Genomic DNA, 23,842 nt, shown 5'->3' with positions numbered 1-23,842 from the left:
CAATGTGTTGTGTTCTTCCCTCTTCTTCATACGTTCTCATCGCCATTAATGACCTTACCGCAATCACACCCCACCCCAGTACACCACCAGCCTGCACCGCGTCCCCCTTCATGTACTTTCCCTCCCCTCCCTTCCCCCATGTCCCAGTTGCCATCATCATCTTCGACTCCTCTTGTGAATGTGTCCCGGGCGCGCAGGAAGGAACTGACTCTCACTGTGATTGCATTTCACACGATCAGGCCGATACAGACAAAAAAGAATGAAATTCCCTCGGATTCAATTTATACTGAGAATCTCAATTACTGCACGACATGTCCTCCTTTGATCATCTTTAGTGCGCATGTCAGCACACAATTGCCGCAAACCGGCTAGATGCCGTCAAACGATGGTCGTCATTTGGGTTTTTACTAATTCATTTATTGCGCCTTGATGAGTTCATGTACACAAGAAGACAAAGTTAACTTGTTAATAAAATTGGAAGGGTTTTTACAAGATATTGATGTCTTTTGAAAACAGATCTTAGGTAGTAATTAATGCGTGGGCAGAATGCGCTGGCTTTAGAAAAATTAAACATTTAGTTTAATGATTAACGATTACCTGACTTACCGAACGCAACCTGTAGACGTATGGACTATGTAAGGAACTACGGGTCAGGGGGTCCAACATAGTTGTCAGCACAGGTTGATGAAATTGTAGGACAGATCTTCCACTCCAAACATATGGACACTTCAGGAGTGCGATTATGGACTGTTGTGTTACGGGTCGTCGAGAAACAATTGACACTGGAGATATGATATTCTTCTACAGTAAGTTACGTATTTTGATATATGATTTGAGACGACTCAAGTGAGGAAATCAGTGATCATAATGTTTAACTTTCAGTGCTGCTGAAATACAGATGACCTACCCGTGAAGATAAGGGGTAGGCTGGATCTTCATTAACCCATGTTTGTCGTAAGGGGCGACGAACCGGATCGGGTGGTCAGACTCGCTAACTTGGTTGATACATGTCATCGGTTCCATTTCGCGTAGATCGATGCTCATGTTGTTGATAACTGGATTATCTGGTCTTGACTGGATTACTTACAGACCGCCGTCATATAACTGGAATATTGCTGAGTGCGTAGTCACTCACTCACTACAGATGACCCAGAGATAGCGTAGGAAACTTGTTCACAGAGAGATAATGTTTTAGCAATATCACATCAGAAAAGGGCTTCACACATTGTACCCATGTGGGGAACCGAACCCGGGTCTTCGGCATGACGAGCGAACGCTTTATCCACAAGACTAGGGTTGGGTTTAACGCCACATTTGAGTCTTCGGGATGAGACACTGAAGTGAATATAGGTGGCAGACCTTCACTTTGGTACAATGCTATCAGACCAAGAATCATGACGTTCGAAACCTTCCATCATTTCCTGGGGTGCTCAAGGGACACAACTCTGTGCGGCGAATTGTGGCCTCTAAGATGGATTGACCACCCGTGTTACTTTCCAATTAGAAGAATGCCATATTCATAAGGAACCGTCCGTGGAATTTAATATGCGCTGATTCAGAAGGTTTGCGCACCCGAACCCCTCCTTCTGTAGTATACTAGACATCCTTGTTCATAATGTCAACCAATGGTCCAGGTGCAAATGTTTACAGGCTGTCGTATAGTTGGAGCAGCCTTCAACAACAAACAAATAACGAAATATATCAAAATGACACGACCGTTGATGGCGAAATGCCAAATCAAACAACCCTTCCCAATCCTGGTATCTGTGATTGTTTATCTTCCTTGGAAAAAGGGATGCATCACGTAAGAAGGTTGTTTGAGGTTATTGCACCCATGAATAAATGAAGTATGTATTACTGTCATACATAGATTCCCGATCGAGAGCTTCGACATTTGGAAAACAAATAATAGATGAGATATATTTTCTTTTATGCCAGCTTTCATCTCAGTACCCTTTGTTGCCACAGATCTATCCATCTCCAGTGAAATGCATGAGAATAGCTTCATAATCATATCCCTGTGACGTCAAATCACGCATGATCTCGTCGCACGATGTTTTGCGTTATGTTTAATGTATATTTTAGAGCCGCATTTCCTCCGAGGATCGCGTGATAGCGATGTCAGTGACACTCATTCTGTATCAATAAATGATATCGGTAATCACGTTTATCAATGAATGCATACGAAATTATCGCTAAAAATGGAGATTACAAAGCACCGAGATATCAGATCATTAATTCGAAACAAGCGCCACTGAAAGGCGATTACGAATACGAAACAAAGGCAATTGACATGAGGTCACGAATACATATTTCAGATGGCCACAAACGCTATAATTCAGGCATACGTTATCGTTTGAATGATGGAGACTTTGTTAAAACGAGACAGCTAAAGCCAGGAATATTAAACATGAGAGGATAATACCCTTCTCATAGTAATAGGATTCTGAGATACGGGTTCGCCTGTCAAAATCTCGTGTAGGTTTAATCTTGGCTTCTTGTGGTGCGATGTTGAATTTTCCCAGCCATGATTTGAGAAAGAAAACGCCGCTCACACGTCCAAAGTCGGCAGACCTTCATGCACAGACCAGCTTCGAGGAGATTTCAAGATGGCGAAATCAATGGCTAGATCGACCTCCGATGTGAAATATTCAAACTTGTGTGACCCTGAGAAAAAACGCGAGATAATCTATCACTGCTATTCAAACATATCCGGCGGTTCTTCCAAAAAACGTTTTGTCAATGTTTGTTTAATATTTATTAACAAAATATAGCTGAACGTGTGTAAATCCTTGCTGAGCAATTTCATTTAGCATGAATCATTGCAACAATTTGTATCGATTCCTGGTCAAGAATATTTCATTAAAGTGATAGATCACTACTTGATGATCTGATCTGATAAAAATATGGTGCTCAAATTAACACGACAGAGTAGCATTTGTGGTCACTCAGGAGTAATTGCGTTGTTACGTAATCAAGAGAGACGTGACTTCTTTTCTACTCCTTCTTTTAACAGAGCAATCCATAAATTATCATAATGCACTTCAGTGCTTGTCATACATAAATCTTACACAAAAACATTGCAACAAAATATACTATGCATTTGAAACACAGTAATGCAGAGCAGGAAAATGTATTCTGTATTTTTATATCATTCATATTGCTTCTGAAACTCGCATACGTAAACCATCTTCATATGTCTGTGATGCATTGGTTGTTTAATGTTTTCTTGCGTAGTTTGTTCTTTTTAACAACAGCCTCAGTCTCTCTTGCATTCTCAACATACCGTTCTCATTGTAATTCAAGGGGCGGTGGGGTGGCCAAGTGGTTAAACGTTCGCTTGGTCCGCCAAAGACCCGGGTTCGAATCGATACATTGGTATAATGTCTAAAGCCCATTTCTTTTGTGTCCAGCTATGATATAGCTGGAATATTGCTAAAAGCGGCGTGAAACAATGCTCACTCACTCCCACATTATAATTCAAACGTTTTTGAAAGTTTGAGCTGACAAGCAAACAGCGGGAATTCATCAGGATTTCTTCATTTCCGTGCACTGAAGGGGGTCAGTGGTATTTGACAGTCCTAGCAATCTGGATATGATTCACTTCCCTCGAAGTTTAATGTTCTACCAGTTCACAAGCATTTGCTATTGATATTGTTTCCCTGATGTTTAGACTTCAAACATAGCATTGATTACAGCATTTCAATACATTTAGTAAGCGGACATTGTCCACTTAGATATGCATGCGTAATTCCTTGGATGACGTCTCATGGCGCTGTGGAGAGTAACAGCAGTGGTATAGAGATCTTCAGCAAAGGGAATCGCTGTAAGGAGCTTCGTGAGTCTGCACATACAGTTTGTGTTAGTATAAGGTGCGTTCTGCTTTCGTCCCTTTCAACCTTATGAGACCATTAAAGTGAGGGGATGAGTGATACGCCTTTAGCATACTCACGAAACTGGACACCGCAAATGGGCTTTCCACACTGTATCCAAGCGCAGAATTGAACTCGGGTCTTCATCGCGAAGATCGAACAATACTAGACTAGCCCACCGTGTTTACTATCACTACATGCTACGTATAAGAGATGACATGCGCGTTCCATTCTACCAATGCAAGCCCTTTACAAATTTCAGCCGTACCACTATGAGAACGAAAACAGCAATCAAAACCAATAAGGAAATTCAATTGTTAAATAAAATCATCAGGAAAAATGATTTCCCTTCTCTTGTTTGCACATCTATTATGAGGTTATCGTTGCTATCTATTCCCACCAAGAATTGAGTGGTATGGGAAAGAAGCTGTTGTCGCAGGTGCTTCAGTCGTCCCACCCACACAACCGTAACATCATTAATTCTGTTACACGTCTAGTGGCTCCTGTTGTCAGCAATGGTCTCAAGAACGATGGCCTTCACCACAACATGTAGCTTTCAAGAAGGCGAAATCAAACTGCCGGCGAAAGGAAAGTATTCAGGTGGACACTGAACTTGACAAAAACATTACAAACGTTTCCATACTTTACTGACAACATTCACAGAAACAATCGAAACTGTAAACATAATCATTACAATACCATTGAACATAACTACCGCTTGTATGTTCCATTTTTCCACCATCTAAGATTTCCTTATTCGGTTTATGTTTCTACAACTTCTTTGGCCTTTTCAGTGCAAAGATTAATATATGAAATGGTATATCCTTCATAAACGGCACAAACTGATAACTGGAGACAGCAAATCGTTGAAGGATCAAAGCCATCAAGAACATAACCTAATAGAATAAAACAACGGCCAATCTCTCATGGCCGAAAAAACGTACCAATGGGATTCATTTGAAAAAGAAACAGATTTCTACATTTCGACCGCACTCCAAAGTGCATTTTTTCACATTAACTACATTTGTGGGAAATTGACCCAAATCAGTTTCTTTTCAAACGAATAGTAATTGACACAGACAATGCTGTAATGTGGAAGGAAATATCCTCCTCTTTATTATAGTAATTGCTGGTAATAAATTCAAGTTATTCGAGTCAAACTTCCTGACCCAAATGGCCATACACGCAATCCGATTTCGGAGACTGATGGAATCCTCCTATAAGATCTTTATTATTGCTGACGTAAAAGATATTGACGATCTCCAGTCGAATGAATATGGATTCCAAGGAAGGAGACCGATAAGAGTATGTGACTGTGTTCTTCTAGATAGCGTCGATGAATGCATGGATTGTTTAGTTCACGCTAGCTTTCTGATTAATCTAGCGCAAATGTAAAATTAGATTATTGTTTTTGTACACTGACAATGCTCGTATGTTATGTTGTGATGTAATTACAGATCTGCTTCAGCATCCGGGTGCCTTGGCTGTTTATGTTGTATCGATTACCTAATTTACTTTCTACATACTAAGATCTGGCATTATTTCAAGAGGCACAAATATTGCAGGACCTTTTTCATAAATGATAGACGTTGTTATTGAAAATGACGTTCGCAGTCTAATTTTCAGATAAACTGTTATATGCTAATGGTTTTTAAACTCTGATAGTGCCATATTTTCATCTGTGTCAGGCCGAAGTGAAGAGTTGAATCCCGTAAGCGTTCTTGAAACTTATCATGATGTGTTCTTATTCGGATTTGACATGATTATATTTCTAGGACTGTCACCATATTTCCCGATGACCATCTTGCCACATCAATCAGACCCACAGATCCACGTCTAGTCTCGGAAATGAACATATTTTACAGAAATTACGGTTCCTGAAGTATTTTCATAAAACATAATCGTAAGGAGCCCTGAGACTTCCGCCATTTTTCATTGAAACTGGAAATCTAGACTTGCCATATATTCCACACGTGCGCGGGCTGTATTGAACATACTCGTTTCAACATCTGTATTGGATATACTTGTTTCATAGAATTTATTGGGTGTAGTTGTCTCAGGGTCTGTATTGGATATATTTGTTTCAGGGTCTGTATTGGATGTATTTGTTTCAAGATCTGTTTGGGTTTTTTTTCAGGGCCTTCATTGCGTGTACTTGTGTCAGGGTTAGGTGCATGTGTTTCAGGGTCTGTACTGGGTGTATTTATTTCAGGATCTGTATCGGGTGTATTTGTTTCAGGGTCTGTATCGGGTGTATTTGTTTCAGGGCCTGTAGTGGGTGTATTTGTTTCAAGGTCTGTATTGGGTATATTTGTTCACGGTCTGTATGGCAGATAAATGTATCTGGCAGAGCCGTAGATGCGTCCAGGGTATAGTGGAGATTTATAGGAACGTATACCCTGGAGATATCGAGGATGCACGGCGGGGTACTCCAGAGAGAGTGAGTTGGAAAGATCAGCGAACAAAATATCAATGAAAAAATTATGCGAATGGATCGTTGAAAGTCGCATGCTTATAGCGCTGGCTGACCACGGGGAATTAACTAGGTCGAGATTCGAACTCATCTCCAGCGGTCACTGGTATACATATGGACGTAACTCTTGGACATCCAGTGCAGGTTGTGGCTGGTAGAGCTTACAGTCATCGCAACGCACGCGAGCTTGATACACATCGTCACATGTACAACGTCTCAGTAAACTGACACTGTCTGCCGTTCGTGATCGCGACTACAAATGTAAGGAATTGATTCTCCTGACTAAATGTTCCTTTTTGTACTGAATACAAGGTATTACAGACATTAAGGGGATAACTTGGACCATGGACCCTTTGATACCGGAGTCCCAGACCTACAACTAATACTCTGTATGTACCTTGTTCGGATAAAAATGTAGATCACTTTTAACGATGCAGGATCACGCGAAAACGTGGTTCGGCTTCAACAAAAACGAATCTGGATCCACATCGTTACTTGAGATTTCTGCTTTGATAAAACGCCGGGGCTCAAAAAGGCGACTTGAAACCGAATAACATGTCTTTTAATTTCAGAGAAAATATCTGAATTAGAGTTTTACATGATTTGGTCACGTAATGGAGCTTTGAAGAATTGAGATGGAATGCACAGCGTCCCGCCTAATCGGACCTGTTTGTGTCAGCAATTAAAATGGGACTTGCATTGGGTACAGGCACGTATTTACAAATCTTCGGACGGGAATTTTGAACACATAATGACGTAGAATAAGAGACAACCAAATCCTGGTCTTTACTGTAGTGATATCAGTAAAGGAACGGAAACGCATGTTCGTCCTTTGAGATCCTTCAACATCCAGGGGAATATAATGAATACGTTGTCTCCCAGCCACTACGGTTCCTTTGAAACGAAGTTACCATCATTCCTTTGAAAAGATGTTACCATCAAATCTTATTTAGGCTTCTAGCTGAAATATTTATAAAATTCAACAGAGGAGAATTACAAGATGCAAGCGTGGAAGAAAAGTGTGAGTTTGAAATCAGTGGACCTGTCAGCTGATATTCTTCAACCTGATGAAATGTCATCACAAATGAAACATACTTTGCTCAAGATTTCATGAAATGATTCGTGCGTGAAAAATGCAAATGTCAATATCTGAACATTATAGCCTCAATTTTACAAGTAAAAAATTCTTTTTTGACAGCTAAAGTAGATTACGTTTTTTATGCGTGTTGTCTTCTACTTTGATATGAAGATATCATTCATTAATTTAGAAGTCCTCGGAAATCTGAGGTGCCACCTATCTAATAATTATTCTTAAACATCGGAAGTTCTTTGAAGTTCTGAGCTTAATGCCAACTTTTGGAAATAATTCCATTCGTCAATAATCAATGATATAAAAGTTCTCATGAAATCAAAGCATTTGTTATTTTTTCCGGAGAGTGATCTCTTGACATTGCGGCTGATGTCCTTCGATGACTGCAGATACCAGAGATTTTGAAACGATTGCGTTAATTGGATCAGACAAACAGACGTCATCGTAAGTTCTACAGTGCTAGACAAAATTAGATTCCACTGTGGCAAAACAAGGGTGAATATTGGATACAAGTGCAAACTGGTTTGCTTATAGGAGAACACGGGTGTGGTGTTTTGCGGACAGACTAAAATAGAGTAGAACAGAAAAATGCTTTAATGATTTTTTCAGGAATTTGTGTTACGTCAACAGAGCTAATGACGCAGAGAGATACAATTAATACATAACATATTTACATACATTCATTTATTTAAATATCTTCACATTTGTTTAAATGGATATTGTACTTGGAATAAAGGATGTACGGGTCCTCTTAGTTATCACAATTGGAATTTGTAGCGGCGACCTGAGGGGAAGTTAGCCCGACGTGTTGCAGTATGCAGTAACATTGCATGCAAATAGGACCAAATTTCCTTAATGTGAGTGCGCTATTTTGTATTTCGCTGACGTCTTGGCGAGTCATGAGCGAAACCAATGAGAAGTCACAGAAAACTCCACGTCTATTCATACACCAGCAGTGCTTAGTTATTCAAACTGTCATAAGTCTTCCCCATGAAGCTGATTAGACATAAGACAGCCACACATCGGCCATACATGCATCAATATAACTATGAGAGAGGGAGTTCAGTTTTACGCCGCAGTAAGCAATATTCCAGCTCTATGACGGCGATATGACGATGAAACAACACCAAAGAGATTCATACAACATGCGTTTGCGTTCAAGCATATAGCTTCAGCACAAGCAATTGTACACGGGTGTATACGCTTTTGCATTGCTACGAACATAGATGTGAATGTCAATTGTTATCATGCAAAGGACACCTATGTCATCGCGGTGGTTGACTGAAAGATGAGGGAGAGATTATAGTCGTGGAGCCACATCACTGGTAACTCCAGTCACTGTTACACTAACAGATATATTTAGTTTCTATTCTACGTCTATAAATACTCAGGTCCGTTACCACACTACAAATTAGTCTGTAGCCAGATTCGAATGATACGTTGAAAGTAGACATCAATCAAATTACTCGACATAAACGAGAAGAGGACTTTGCAAAGATAGATATGACTGAATGGGTGTGCTGTCAAGCTTTACAAGATCATGTCATCGATACGAAATACCATAAAGGACGGTCTCGCGATCTCTCGATTTCGCGACCTCGAGAGTTGGAAACAACCCCAAAATAAAAAAAAGAGCAAGAATGCGAGAACGCGAGATTTGATCAATTCCCGCGACCTTGTATTTTCGCACTTTTTGCATTTGAGAGTGTTTCCAAAGTCGAGATCGCGAGACCGTCAGGATATCCATTACAACGATCCGTACAACGAAGAGATGCACAACACGCAGGCTATTCGAAGATACTGTGACAATATCAAAACTAAGGCGTGGTTACAGTTATTTCCCCTTCATTATCCGCCACTCTCCTTAAACCGGAATAGGAAGATGTTTCTGCCCATCAGTGTAGGGTGAATCAGCTTGCAGATTAACATTAACAATGCCGCTAATTACAAAATACCACTAATGACATGAGATGAGCATCCAGCGAGATATTAGTTAAGAGGTAATCGATAAGGTCGCCGAAGGTCAAAGATTCGTAAGTCTTCCCAACACGCTCGCGTAATTTCAGCCAATTTCGCGCCATTCCGATTACCGTTCCGCTCAATGGATGTAAATGACTCACATGGTGTTGACCAACTAGGAATCGAAATAGAAACGACGGTAGACCACTCCACTCAGCCAATCAGATGACCTCTTACAATGGGGTCAGGGGCCGTAACCCTTGTCGGCAGAAACCTGCTTCATCAACTCTTGAGATTAAACGCTTGACTCGATATGGAAGATTTATGAGCCATTTCTAGAAACAACATTGCTCCAGAGATAAAATCGGCCATGAATAAATTTCATTATCAGACTCGTAGATTGGGATCATTACATGAGTGTACAAGATCATCTCTGACCCAGTGGTATCGATTTGTGCATTGCACGTGCCTCGTGCAAGTCCAGGATGTCAGCTTGAAAAGCGGGGATGATGTATTTCCATGTACACAACGGACTTTATGAATGAAAAAAACGAGAAGTGAACATTCAAATAGTCCTCTCTGATCAACTGCATGGCCTTTCCGGGTTTCAGAACGTAAAATGCAGAAATTCAATAGACCCTAATTAGTCTTGAATTAGTCATGAAATGGTTATATTACAAAGTGGCTCATTTCGTAGTCAAGTGACAGGAAAACTGATTAATCCCACAGAACCGATCCTTCCTTTCATCTAAACCCCACAGTTTTTATTTCATATCGACATATAATACATGGAACTAATGCATATCACATACGTTGGTCATTTAGGAAGTGCATCTATATACGTAAAAGTGACAAGGAAAATAAAAAAAAACATATTCTCGTGGTAAACGGATCTTTCACCCGACTGTATTCTACATCAGTGAAATCGAACGACGCAAGGAAAGTTTAAAAATATACACAACACTGTGATTCTGTGTCATTACAAGTAATTTACTCCTCACAGACAAAGAAATAGATGCATCGTACAAAGACAAGAAGATGGTTGATTGAGACGACATCTGATTTATTCCGATGATAAAGGTAGAGCCCAATTAGAAGTACCCTGTCTGCTGACCGAGAATTATTAGCCGCCCTTCGCTTCGTCCACAGTACTTTCACCGCTTAATTCAGTATCCTAGGTTGGGGCAGAATGTCTTCATCTGCACTACCTTCAACCTGTGTATTCACAGAAACGCAGTTACACTTTAAAAAGATGTAGGTGGCGCTGAGATCATGGGGAGCATCGCCTATGTAGGCTTCACATTGAAATGCCTTTGAAGTCTTAGTTGGATCGATGTTGAAAACCATGTGAACACGATCTGGATCTTTGACTGGAGTAAAGTATCTCAGCTAGGCCACTAGGTCACGTATATAGTCCGAATAGGTCCTTGAAGGTCAACGCGACCCTCGCTTTAGGTCGACATTTTTACCTCTTCCCATGAAACGTAAGTTTTTTGGGGCGTAGTTTGATTTCAGCGTTAATTGACATTGCGTAAGAAGTACATAACCGGAGGCAGAGAGTGTGGTTTGATGCTTTTATTTGGAGCATTCCTTCGAGGCATTTCCTCCAACGTAGATGACCTTTAACTTCTTAAGATTGTTTTGGGTTTGTGAGTTAAGGGAGAGTTAAAGAATCTTCCTGAGCTAAACTTCAGAAAAGACTCGTACGTATTACTCTGATCTAATACCGCCTGCTCAACTTCTTGTCTAGAACTGAAGGCGGGTCTCAGGGAGGGGGGAGCATTTCACCGTGAGGACAATTTTGTTCTGTAATGGATTCATTCAGATGATACTGAGATGCAGATGTTGATATGTTGTGTTATTCACCATTCCCACATTACCATTTTAATGACTTCATTCCATAACTGGTTGTTTCCGAAGTTCGGTAACGGTAACAAGTATATCAGCATTCCTACCAATCTTGAATAGCATATATAATCCAAAGGTCTCGTATCAAATTTTATTCAGTTCCTGCCGATTGGATGGTGTCCTATTTTCAAAATGGCGTTGCCGAGATACCCACACGTGCATAAAGTTTTAGGCAACTTGTGCAGACAGCGGCTGATACCGGGAGGCCGGGACATATACTCTTTTTGCGAACTCCTTTTAGGTTTTAGTGGCCTTGTATATATTACCAACTTAATATCCCTGGGCCTCCTTTCACGAAACACTATGGTGATCGTCAGTCACTAAGGCAACCTTAGTGCAGTGTTAAAGAATGGAGGTTAGGGTTAACCTTAGTAAAGGTTGCTTCGTGAAAGGAGACCCGGAGCAAGAGGAGGTCCCCACTGAGATGAACATATCGTTCAACGAGAATGGTATTGTCCACACTCGATTATTTATGTGCAAAGTGCAGCTGCTATATTACTGAATATTGAATATGACGACGAACAACAAACAGGCAAAAATCAAAACAGATGTGAGACTGGAATGCTAGAGTACTTAGGGTGCTGGAATGGTCACATGGTATGATCACTGAATCACCGCTTGGTTGAGTCAGGAGCGGTTAGGCGTTCATCCGCTGTAGGCAACATCACAACTACAGCATGATCATGTATTGTTCCAGTGCTTGGAGCAGGCGAACCAGTTGCTGATATTGTCGGTATCGATCCACGCCCGGGGTTGCATGACACGTAAATGAACCATGTGATAGTCAGGAATTGGTCTTCAAAGATGTTTGCCCATCCAAGTGGTATCAACACTCATTTGTAATCGTCAGTTCTGGCGAATTCTGCTTGAAGCAAGGGGCACTCTTGACCTTTCCTTCCCACTGACTCAACAATGAAATACAGTGTATTGAACTTCACATGCATGGCCACATGCTACGAGATGACTGTTTTCTGTTCATTTCTTGCTTATTCCTTCTGCCGCTACTCACTGTTCCATGCTGGCTCTCCGCTTCTTCCCACTATTGTGTTCTGTTAGTTTCAAGACCTATGTTTATTCCTATCGTTTTCTGTTGCGTGCTACTTTTCGTTTAAGCTTACGGAGTTGCGTACAGCAGCTTCCTGTTTTCATTATATATATATATATTAGCTGCTAATATATACATAGGCCACTAAAACCTGTGATGACACCAGGAGTTCGTGCACACACACACACACACACACACACACACACACACACACACACATATATACAGTATGGTTCAAAATTATTGAGAATAGCTAAAGCATTTCATATTATTAAACGAGAACAAATCAGATAAAACTGAATGTATTGTGAAAGTGAACTGACCTTTTCATGTTGTCTAGGTAACAATTTAATATTTTATCAAGTCTCCTTGAGCTTCACGGCACAGTCTAAGACGGGTAGGCATACTTCCTATCAGAGAGGTTAGTGTCTCGTGAGTTATGCTGTCCCAGTATCGGATCACATCTCTCTTCATGTCTTCAATTTTTGTCAACCCCTTTTGATTCACACATTCCTTCATCATCCCCCAAATGTTCTCAATGGGATTTAAGTCAGGACTATATGCAGGAAATGGTAATGCAGTCACATTTTTCTCCTGAAACCACTGCTTGGCATGTTTTGCGGTGTGTTTAGGATCATTATCTTGCTGCAAAATCCAGTCATTTCCATAAAACACATGTGCACTTGGAAGAAGAAAATTATCTAATATGTTAGTGTAGCGTTGACTTGTCAGATTCCCCTCAAACACACACAACGGGGTCGTTCCTAATAAGGATGTCCCTCCCCATACATGAAACTTTGGGCTGTATTTAGGTCGTCGATACAACGGTGCTGACGCAGACCTTGTCCATATTTTCACATTATTGGGATATACCCATATTGAGCTTTCATCAGTAAAAATCACATTTTCCCAGTCAAAGTTTTCATGTGCCAAACACCACTCAACACGCCTGTCTTTATGTTCTTGTTTCATGAGAGGAGAAGGAATTCCAGTCTTTTTCTCCCATCCAAGATCAATCAAATTTCTTCTAACTGTAGATTTTGATACAACTGTTGATCCCCTTTCTATCATTCCATACCTGATGTTGGAGATGCTTGCCCTTTGCTTTTTAGACGCTAAAACTCCCAGCCGGACGCGATCTGAGAAGTCCAAATTTCTGGGTCTCCCTGCTCCTTTCTGGTGCCCAAAATCCTTTCCCTCTTTAAAATTCTTCCTAATCCTATACACAGTAGAAAGAGGAGTTCCTGTTCTCTCTGCCAATGTATTTACATCATCAATTCCTTGATTACACAACTCAAAAATCAACCTTCTTTTATCTTCAGCAGACATTGTTGACAGTGCTGAGGAAAATGACGTCTGCTACAAATTCAGGGGAGGTAACTCTAATTGTACTATACTCAGTAGGCCAAGATGAGTTACCTCCCTTATACCATTACTTAGTTTTAAGTATCAGTGAATCAGTTGAGGTGTTAGGATAGCTCAAAGTAAGAAGAAAAATTCTCAATAATTATGAACCAGACTATATATATATATAGAGAGAGAGAGAGAGAGAGAGAGATTCTACTCTCTGCTGCTTCTATATTCACTTTTGCTTCTGCTACTCTGCGCTGCTTCCTGCTTCTCTCTTCCTGTTCATTTTGCTTCATGGTATTTCTATTTCTTCTTTAGATTTTTCTTCGACTTCTTATTGCCTCCTTCTTCCTAGGGTTTATATTTTGTTTTGCTTTTTTCTTACTGTTGTTCTCAGTTTTCGCTGCAGTGGATCTTTCTTACTGCCGCATGCCACTGTTTTCTGCTTAAGTCCTGCTTCAACACATCCCATCTTGGGGTTATTTTCATGACCCTTCAAGCTGCTTGTTACTTCTTGCAATTGTTGTCAGCTTTCTATGTCTCTCTTATGCATCTGTTTTGGGTCCTAGTTTCTGCTTCAGTATTCTAATTAATACTTGGTGTGAAGGTGTGAACATGTATTCTTTAGGTTGTCTGGCGTTCTTTACCTCTGTTCCAGAAGTTACAATTCAAGCAAATCCTTGTCTTAATGTGTACTGCTTGTTCCTGTGAATTTTCAAGTAAACAATTGACTTGACTTTGCCTGTATTTGTGACGGATTCCACCTGTACGGTAAAATTCGCCCGCGTGTTAGTGAAAACCTGGTGTATCTGAAAGTGAATCATAAATACACGTTCACGATATGTCGGGATCAGGTGAGTGTGTTTTGTTATCAATACAGAAAGGGGCTCTGACGCTCTTCTTTTCTAGTGTTGACTCCAAAATTGTTACTCACTCATACACCAACACCTCATTGGCATACAAGTAAGAAGGCCCGTGATCTGTCCACTGATAGTTGCATGTAGCGTGTGTACATTGAGCGCATCCTGTTCGCGGATTAAAGCAACGGCACCTGATAATGTTTTAAATGCCAGTGATATATAATACTGTTTAATTAAGGAGACAAGACATCGAGTATCATTTCAGTTTCAACAAAATGTAATTACATCAGTAAATCGAAAGGTGTCAGCTTTATTTTTTGTCAATCAGATAAGTTACTAATCAAATTACATTTTTAGTTAGTGACAGTCCTTGTCAAGTTTTTGCAGGTAACCTGATTTTTGTTTTCATTAAAACAGCCCACAGATCCATCACCATTCTGCCAGCAGAACTGAGCGATCGACATTTCAGACGCCGCGAGGTGTTTTTCCAACCTGTCACCTGCCGATATGGCGCGGAAATGCCCGGAAAGGACCGAATCACCTAACGACACACCCAGGGATCGAAGCAGCTTCTTTGGCACTAATTATCCGTTTTAAGGAGAAGCCCAATGCCATCACAGAATCTGCGGACAAGATTATCTGACATCTTCAAGCTGTGTCATAATTGGGTTACCCAGAGTGCGGATGTTTCGATTTTTTATAGCTAATAAGTGACCCAGGGCTAAAAGATATGTTTGACCAGGCGACTTGACAGATTTTTGTGTTTACCAGTGAAGATGCCCCTAGCAACGGTTCCGTTGCCATGGAAATATACTTGTTGGCAATGGAACCACTGTTATAATGGTGACGCGAAAATTTATTTTGGGAGAGAACAAATATATGTGAAAATACCCGATACCTGCTCAAATACTCGTCTATCCTCCATACATGGCTAATTATTGGATTCTGCGACGGTCTGGCAGCGCCGACCGACGTCACTGCAACAATTATACGGTAAACAAACGTTTACACAATGATCAAAATTGATTTATACCAACTGATAACTATCTCAACGTAAAAGCCAATCTTTACACGGTAATATCATTGACTTAACACATATTTGACACAACAGAAGCACCACTGACGGAGGATCATGCATCAATACCGTGTTTTCAGCAACCGCATTCGATTGTAGATAAATGAAGAGGGTCAATGACTCGAAACTAATCGATGTGTTTGTTGGAAGTTATCGACATTCCACTCGGGTATTTATTATGAATGTTTCACAGTTAATCGACAAAGGATTGTTTGACCTTGTTCACAGTGCTAAAAATAGTGTTGATCATGGCCAGTGTTTGGTCTGCTGTACACTTTTGTGCGGAGTTGCTTCCCCTAAGCGTTAAGGATTCGATGATGGTGCGTTGTAGCCGAGATTAGCTTTTGTGTGATTTAGGGTTTGTCTTCAAAATGTCCATTCTCGTGCGTTCACACAAGTAATAAACGTCCAGCACATACATCAAATCTGGCTTTCCTGCCACAAAACTGTCTTACAGTTTCAAACATATAGAGTTACACCTCCGAATACAGACTTTTAGAAATTTGTCCCGTTATTACATTCTGGTGAAGTCATTCGTGGACACAATGCATGGTCAGGAGCTAGCATAACACTGCATGACCCCCACCACGTGACTCTCCGAAACACTTTAAAAATGAATGCATGCTAATTTACTTTGGACAAAACACAGTGATTACACACCAGCGCTTATTTACCGCATTACCGCGTCATTTCAAGTCTTCAAACGTTTCAATATCGTTAAGCTCCACTACATACACAGATTTAATTCCAACTATTCATTGCTCAGTCAGTGTGCTTTTGAAATTAGATGATCTAACACGGTCCACCAGTATCAATAGCACGATGACGCATACCATCTTCAAATGTTTATGCAATGAATGACATATCAAGATGATATGACATGAGGCTATATGGAGTTAGTCATCATAGCTCTAGGTCACCGTAGACGACGTGTATAGCTGGGACCAGAGGCTAATTGCGGAAATAGCGATACCCCGTAGACCATCATCTTTGATGTTTTGACAGAAGAAGACCACAAAGATTACACACACTCGGAGCTGATGTAACAATGTACATATATTCATAATTAGACTGCTATGCTAAAGCATGTCTGGCAAGCTTAATGACTGGTTGTGAAGGTAGCGATGGTATCATTGTTTCATACCTTTAAGGAGGAGTTTTAATTGTACATTTAACGTTGAGCGGCTATGATGAGACCATGACTGAAGTCTCCGACAGAAAAAGTATTCTGTGGTGATGGCATTTTGACAGTAACACTGGATGTTTTCTTCGTCAGACTCTGTATCAAGTTATTATTTCGCCTCAAAAAGTCAGTTGTGTTCATAGGTTTGCAACGACATCGCTGAACGTTGATCGTAGGTACTGACTCCTAGCTTCGCCATGCTACGTCTTGGGTTTGGCAGGACTATAATCATGGAAGTTGGTTTCACCAAAATGGTAATTGTTCATAACCTGTCGCCTTTCCGGTCCCAAGAAACTTAACATCCTGGAATTGCATTATTGTTCAAAGTGGCGAAAAAGTCATCTCACTCACTCACTTACTTGTTGACAGGAGAAAATTATACAATCATCAAAAGCGAATTATATCGAAGGACAGGTTCAAATTTTAGGTTCAAGTTCATATTTGCAAGTTGACATGCTGTTTCGATAGATTTAAACACGACGATGGATGGTTAAACTGGTAAATGGATTTGTAGGTGGATTCTTGCTCCTCAAGAGCACACAAAGAGACTGATGGATGGAAACCAGCCACACAAACCACATGGATAAATGACGATAGTTCAAGTACAATCCCAAATTGGAGGGAAAGACAGACAGCAAGAAAGCTGAGCTCGACAGATGTAAAGACAGAAAGATGCTAATTTAACAAAGTGAAGAAACGCAGACACGTGTCAAATAAAAAGCAGGCCCTGGACGTTCACATGAACCCCACCTTGAGTCCTTGTAAGTCAAGATGACTGAGTTACCAACCCCCATGCCAAAGCCAGCTGGTACTGTTGATCATCTACAATGCTCTAACAGTGTTGATTCAGCCTCTGAGTCGGAAAGTATCGATTGATCTCGAATTAACACTGTTGCACTTTATAGCTGTCGCGGAAAATTAAACCAAGGACAGTCGACCACTATTTATTTTCAGTTCCTTGAGGTTGCTGTTTTCAAGGCATCACCTTGGTGTGTGCGTGTGACGCATGGCAAGGACTCACGTGTTCTCCGTACCAGCCACGTTCAGTTAGTGTTAAGGAATTATGTTAGATTCGTGTTATAGAGTTGAAATATTTCCTTATTGCCATTGTCATCCTTAATTATTCTTCAGTTTACTGTTGTCATACAGGTCGAATATTATTTCAAATTGTTGTGTCGATGTCGAACTGATTTGTTTTGTCTGTTTCAACCAACATTTGTCTGCATCATGTAACCCCAGATTGAAAGTCATCAGCAAGTTAGCAAACCCAGCTAAAGACGTTCACATCACGTCCACAAAACTAGGTCATGTTCACGCCACCTATATCTAACATGCATAGTATGTGTATCTGACGTTCACGCCACATCTATAACATTCATGCCACTTGTACTTCACGTTCACACCGCCTACATCTCACGTTCACACCCTATGTTTCTCATCTGTGTCTGTATTGCACATGCAGATCAGAACACAACACAACACAAAACACATATACACACACACATACACACACACATACACACACACACACATACACACATGCATACACACATACACACATACACACACATACTTACATACACACACACTAGTTCACAACACACCCACACATACACACACACACACACACACACACACACACACACACACACACACACACACACTAGTTCACAACACACACACACACTAAGCTCCCAACAGATGGTCTTTAAATCTTTCGCGATGTCTTGTTTTCTGAAACGTGGACACTGTGATCATGTTTTCGAGAAGAAAAACTTTAGCCACTGTTGAACAATAACACGCCAAGGAGGTTGTTGTTGTTGTTGTTGTTGTTACTGGGGACGAGGAAGAAGCTCGTCAGCTGTCTGGGAGGCTGGCGATTTCACTGACCTATTTTCTGTAAAAACTGACATTACGACCTTGGTCTGCAAGAACTGCTGGTGCGGTTTTCAATCAAAATTTGAGAAAGTAATTATGAAAAAATGTAAAGTATTTTGGATGGAAGTTTTTCAACTACCGCGTTAAAGATAATTATGTTGTTGTATGCGCCCCAGTTGTTACCGTCGCAGTTGTTGTATTTGTCGCAGTTGTCTCTGCTGTTGCTGTTGTATTTGTCGCTGTTGTCGGCCCTGATGTTTCCCTGATCTGTATTTGATTCAGCACATAGTGGAAAACATGAACCATCCCAATCTGCAAAATACATGAAATATTAAGATCACTAATTTGCATAATTTATGCATATATTCTTAACATACTTTTCCTTTTCTAGTTTCTTAAGTAATCATAAGTACCTCATTTTTAAGAAGAAATGGCGTTCTTCTTTATTATCGAAGTTTGTTAAGTTTGAATGACGAAATGGCATGGAAAAGGCGATTTAGGGATGAAAACTACCTCCAGTTTAAACACACAGGTTCAGTGTGTATTGGACTATATACGAAAATGTTTGTCGAGTAGCCATGAGTTAGTGGTAACCATTGTAACCTGGACTTGACCCCTCTGTTGACAAACAAATGAGCTTTCTAAGTGTAAACGGATCTCTTGCAACCGGTTGTGACTGCTCAGGCTGCATGGTCTGACGTGGTTGCGTGTGGTCTACAACGATGGCGTAGCACGGTGCTCATGACATCAATCACTATCTGATTCAGACTGATTACCTACAGCCGTTCAATAAATGCTGGTGATGTTGTATACAACCGCTCTAAAACCCGGCATAGCGTCTATGTAGTCTAGTGGACAGAGCGTCTGCCCAGAGAGATGAAGGTTGGTGGTTCGATCACCAAAGGACGCTATGATATTGGTGTACTCGGCCTTGTTTGTTTGGTTGGGTTTTTTTGTTTTGTTTTTGTTTTGTTTGTTTTGTTTTTAATTTTGTTTTTGTTGTACATGTTTAACCTCACGCCTAGCAGTATTCCAGCTAAATGGTGACGGCATAAAAATAATTGAGTCTGGATCTGACCAGCCAGTGATCATCATCAGGAGCATCAATCTATCTACGCAACTGGGACACATGTGTTAACAAAATCAGCGACCTGATCTACCTACCATATTACTCATTACAAGCATGGACTGTTGAAGACATTCTGTAAACTGAATCTTCACGGGTAACACTGCCTGGTAATAATGTAATGAAAATGTCAGGTCAGACAAACAGCCACAGAGACGCACATGAACATGGGTTTGAAGTGTCATGGAAGGTGGGGAAGCCAAGCTGTTAAAGCGTTCGCTCGTCACGTCGAACACCCGGGTTCGATTCTACACGTGGTTGCGCTCTGTTAGTCCCATTTCTGGTGTTTCCCGCCGTGATATTGCTGGAATATTGCTAAAGGCGGTGTAAAACCACACTCTCTCAATCATTACAAACGAGCAAGAACAATCACGTAAAGCTAACTGACATTCAAAACAGTAATAGAGAACAGCAGTGTTGCTTTTTGAAAGTGTTCAGTATGTTACATTCTGAGTTTGTATAAAGGCAAGCAATTAGCAGGCTACAGTATCCCTTTACTAAACTGCCAGTGCAAACATGTTTACGTGAAGCTGAACTCCGCCGTCAACGACGACAGCGACGCTCACGTGGAGAGAGTATCAGTACAAGCAGGTTGCCGCGTGCTGACACCAATCGATCGAGAATGTCAAGACCACAGTGAGTATAACACAGTGTCTAGAATATATACACACGCTTCTAACACATATCTAGACCGCTCTTTTCCATACAGACCGCTAGACGAAAAGTGACACACCTTATACAAGGACTATGTTGCCATCAACTGCGACCCTGGATGGTCTCAGTTCTCTTTTGCCAGAGCTCGTTAATTGCCTTTTTAAGTCGTGACCGAATTGTTTTTCTGTGACCGTCGATGAAGTACCAGGAAGCCTATACTAGGTGACCTCATTTGTCCAGTAGATGCTAAGCTGTCCTATATAACATCACGGATGGAGAAGAGTCCAGGTTGCTTGACCGACATCTCATACCACATATGACGCTGAGTGCGAGTGCACTCCGGTAGGCCGTTTTACAAAACAACTTTAGAGCTACGACTGTCGTAAGGTTGGGTTAAAGTATTAGTAGAATTTCACCTTAACACTAAGATCGCTTTAAACACAGGCGGCGTTCCGGGGATGATGTAATGATCGGCATGAGAGGTCGTCATGGAGCTCTAGTTATGAAGAACTGACCAAGAGGTCGGCGTGTAGCTCTAGTTATGAAGAACTGACCAAGAGGTCATCATGGAGCTCTAGTTATGAAGAACTGACCAAGAGGTCGGCGTGGAGCTCTAGTTATGAAGAACTGACCAAGAGGTCGGCGTGGAGCTCTAGTTATGAAGAACTGACCAAGAGGTCGGCGTGGAGCTCTAGTTATGAAGAACTGACCAAGAGGTCGGCGTGGAGCTCTAGTTATGAAGAACTGACCAAGAGGTCGTCATGGAGCTCTAGTTATGAAGAACTGACCAAGAGGTCGGCGTGGAGCTCTAGTTATGAAGAACTGACCAAGAGGTCGGCGTGGAGCTCTAGTTATGAAGAACTGACCAAGAGGTCGGCGTGGAGCTCTAGTTATGAAGAACTGACCAAGAGGTCGGCGTGGAGCTCTAGGTATGAACTACTGACCAAGAGGTCGGCGTGGAGCTCTAGTTATGAAGTACTGACCAACTGGTCGGCGTGGAGCTCTAGTTATGAAATATTGACCAACTGGTCGGCGTGGAGCTCAGTTATAAAGTACTGACCAAGAGGTCGGTATGGAGCTCTAGTTATGAAGAACTGAGCAAGGGGTCGGCGTGGAGCTCTAGTTATGAAGTACTGACCAAGAGGTCTTCGTGGAGCTCCAGTGTTAAAGTATTGGGGGTTGGTTTTACGCCTTATTTTGCGATATACCGGTAATACCACGGCGGGGGACACCAGAAAACCCATGTGGGTTCCCACCTGGTTATTTGTACGCCCAGAGTTGTTCACAGAACAGAACATCCTTTATTTATTTCACAGCAGCGTCCTTTTTGGAAGAATATCGAGTGTTTTGGCCTACTATATTGACCATGTCCATTGAAAGGCATCTGAAATATATACACTGTATACCTATTGTGACCATCGATACGAAAAGACATAGACTTCGGTGATTTTGATGAACAGATGTGAGAGAAACTATATAAATGTAATTCTAAAAGCTCATGCCAACTCAGCAACATTGCAATCAAATAACGACAATGCTCTAAGTGTAATGAAGTCTGTATCAGACAGAGCATTGTACTTCTGATTAACATCGATTGGTTTCACGGGGTCATGATGACCTGGGCTGGAATGTGAGTACAATACTCCAATATACAGAGCTACAGTGGGTGTGGCAAACTGGCATTTATTGGTGCGAGTTGGGAGTCAGCTGTCGTAGAGCAAGTTCGTAGTTATCAACATCATACTCAGCGTTTCACTCCATCGTACACGGACCCACTTTAGGTTTTCCGACTGATTTAAGTTGACAAGCTGGGATATAACTGTAATATTGCTTAACTCACTCACTCGCTCACTCATCCGATATAATAATATAGCCACCTATTAGGTGTTGACCCCCACCATGCACGGGCATGCCTTAATCGCATACAACATCAAGGACATTATTACCCAAACAACCCAAGCTATCTGGCGTTAGAAGGCTAATAGTCATATCCCTTATCCCACCGGGTACCCATTTACTACAGAGTGAACAGAGGCATTATTGAACAAACTGACTTAAAAAGGTTTGTCATGTGTGCTCTGTTGTGGTGCAGGGCTTAATTCTTGGAAACTCTCAGGAATCTGCCAAACAAGCTCACCCTTTATAGACCAACGTTGCTCAACTTCAACTGATTTGTGACCTGGGCTCAAGAACACAAACCACAACTCAACCATTCGACATTCTCTACAGTCTTCTTGACAACATGGTTTCAAGATATTAAGGTATCATTCAAGAGTCAAGGTTAAATTCATATCCTCGACTAGACATTATCAACATGGAGGCACATATGTCCAAGTCGAGAACGAGTCAGTGTTTTACACGCGATTATTTAGAAGACGTATGTTCTATGTAGGCCAACAGCCCATCTTCGGGAAGAACTCCCAGCGCCCGTCCCGTATACGTAAGCGTCAAAAGGGCGTAGCAATGTTCGGTTTTACAAAAGTAGCATACATAAATTTCTAAAACATCTTTCATGTAGAGATTCGAGGCGCGCGTTTAAGTATATTGTTTATAATCTACTGAAACTACATAAGAGTATCCCTTGCGTGTATGAGACCCACGTAATTGCCTCATCGTGGGAGACCAGCCTGTCAGGCCTTCAGTCGTCTCCGTGCAACGATGGTCTTTCTGCTTCCACCGCAGGTTTTTAAAGTGATTGAACAAATCCTACGCATCCATCCATTCTAGCACTTAAGAATATTAATACCGTTTATCTGAGTTCCTCCACAGCATCAGCCGATCCATCTATAGACGGGCAAAGTAACAGAACCCGTCCTTAGAAGTACGTTGATATAGGCTTTCTTCTAATCTTCTAAATGGAAGATTTCTTTCTTTGTTCAATGACGCAAGTCTTTAGTCCGTCACGGAAGGAATTGTCTAGATGGGTCATTGTCTACAGGGAAAAGACATGCAGTCTCTTGCTACCCAACTGCTTCTCTTGACGTAAGGTTCAGAAGACTGTGGTTACGTAGAGTGGGCATCGTTTAACTAAAGAATCTCTGAAAGTTATCAGCAAATATACCAAGGCTAAATAAAAAAGGGTGGAATGTTTCTCGGGCATCGGCGCGTCACGTTTGTTTGTGCGCGTAACAAGTTTTCATTGTCATTTAACATAAATAATTTTGACTTGGCCGCGTCCCTATCATCCATTTGTCCACTATAAAAATGAATGTCTGTTAGAACGAGTGTGACTGAATCTACAACTCATTATCACGTACAAAACGTCCCAAGATGTATTTCTGAGCGGAAAAAAACTAAAATTGTGTTTCTCCCTCGTCACTTTGTTTTCTGTCAACATTTTTAAAAAAGATTCCTACCGCCCTAGTCACT

Source organism: Haliotis asinina, chromosome 3, assembly GCF_037392515.1.
Source record: "Haliotis asinina isolate JCU_RB_2024 chromosome 3, JCU_Hal_asi_v2, whole genome shotgun sequence".
NCBI lineage: Eukaryota > Metazoa > Mollusca > Gastropoda > Lepetellida > Haliotidae > Haliotis > Haliotis asinina.
This window is presented reverse-complemented; position numbering follows the sequence as displayed.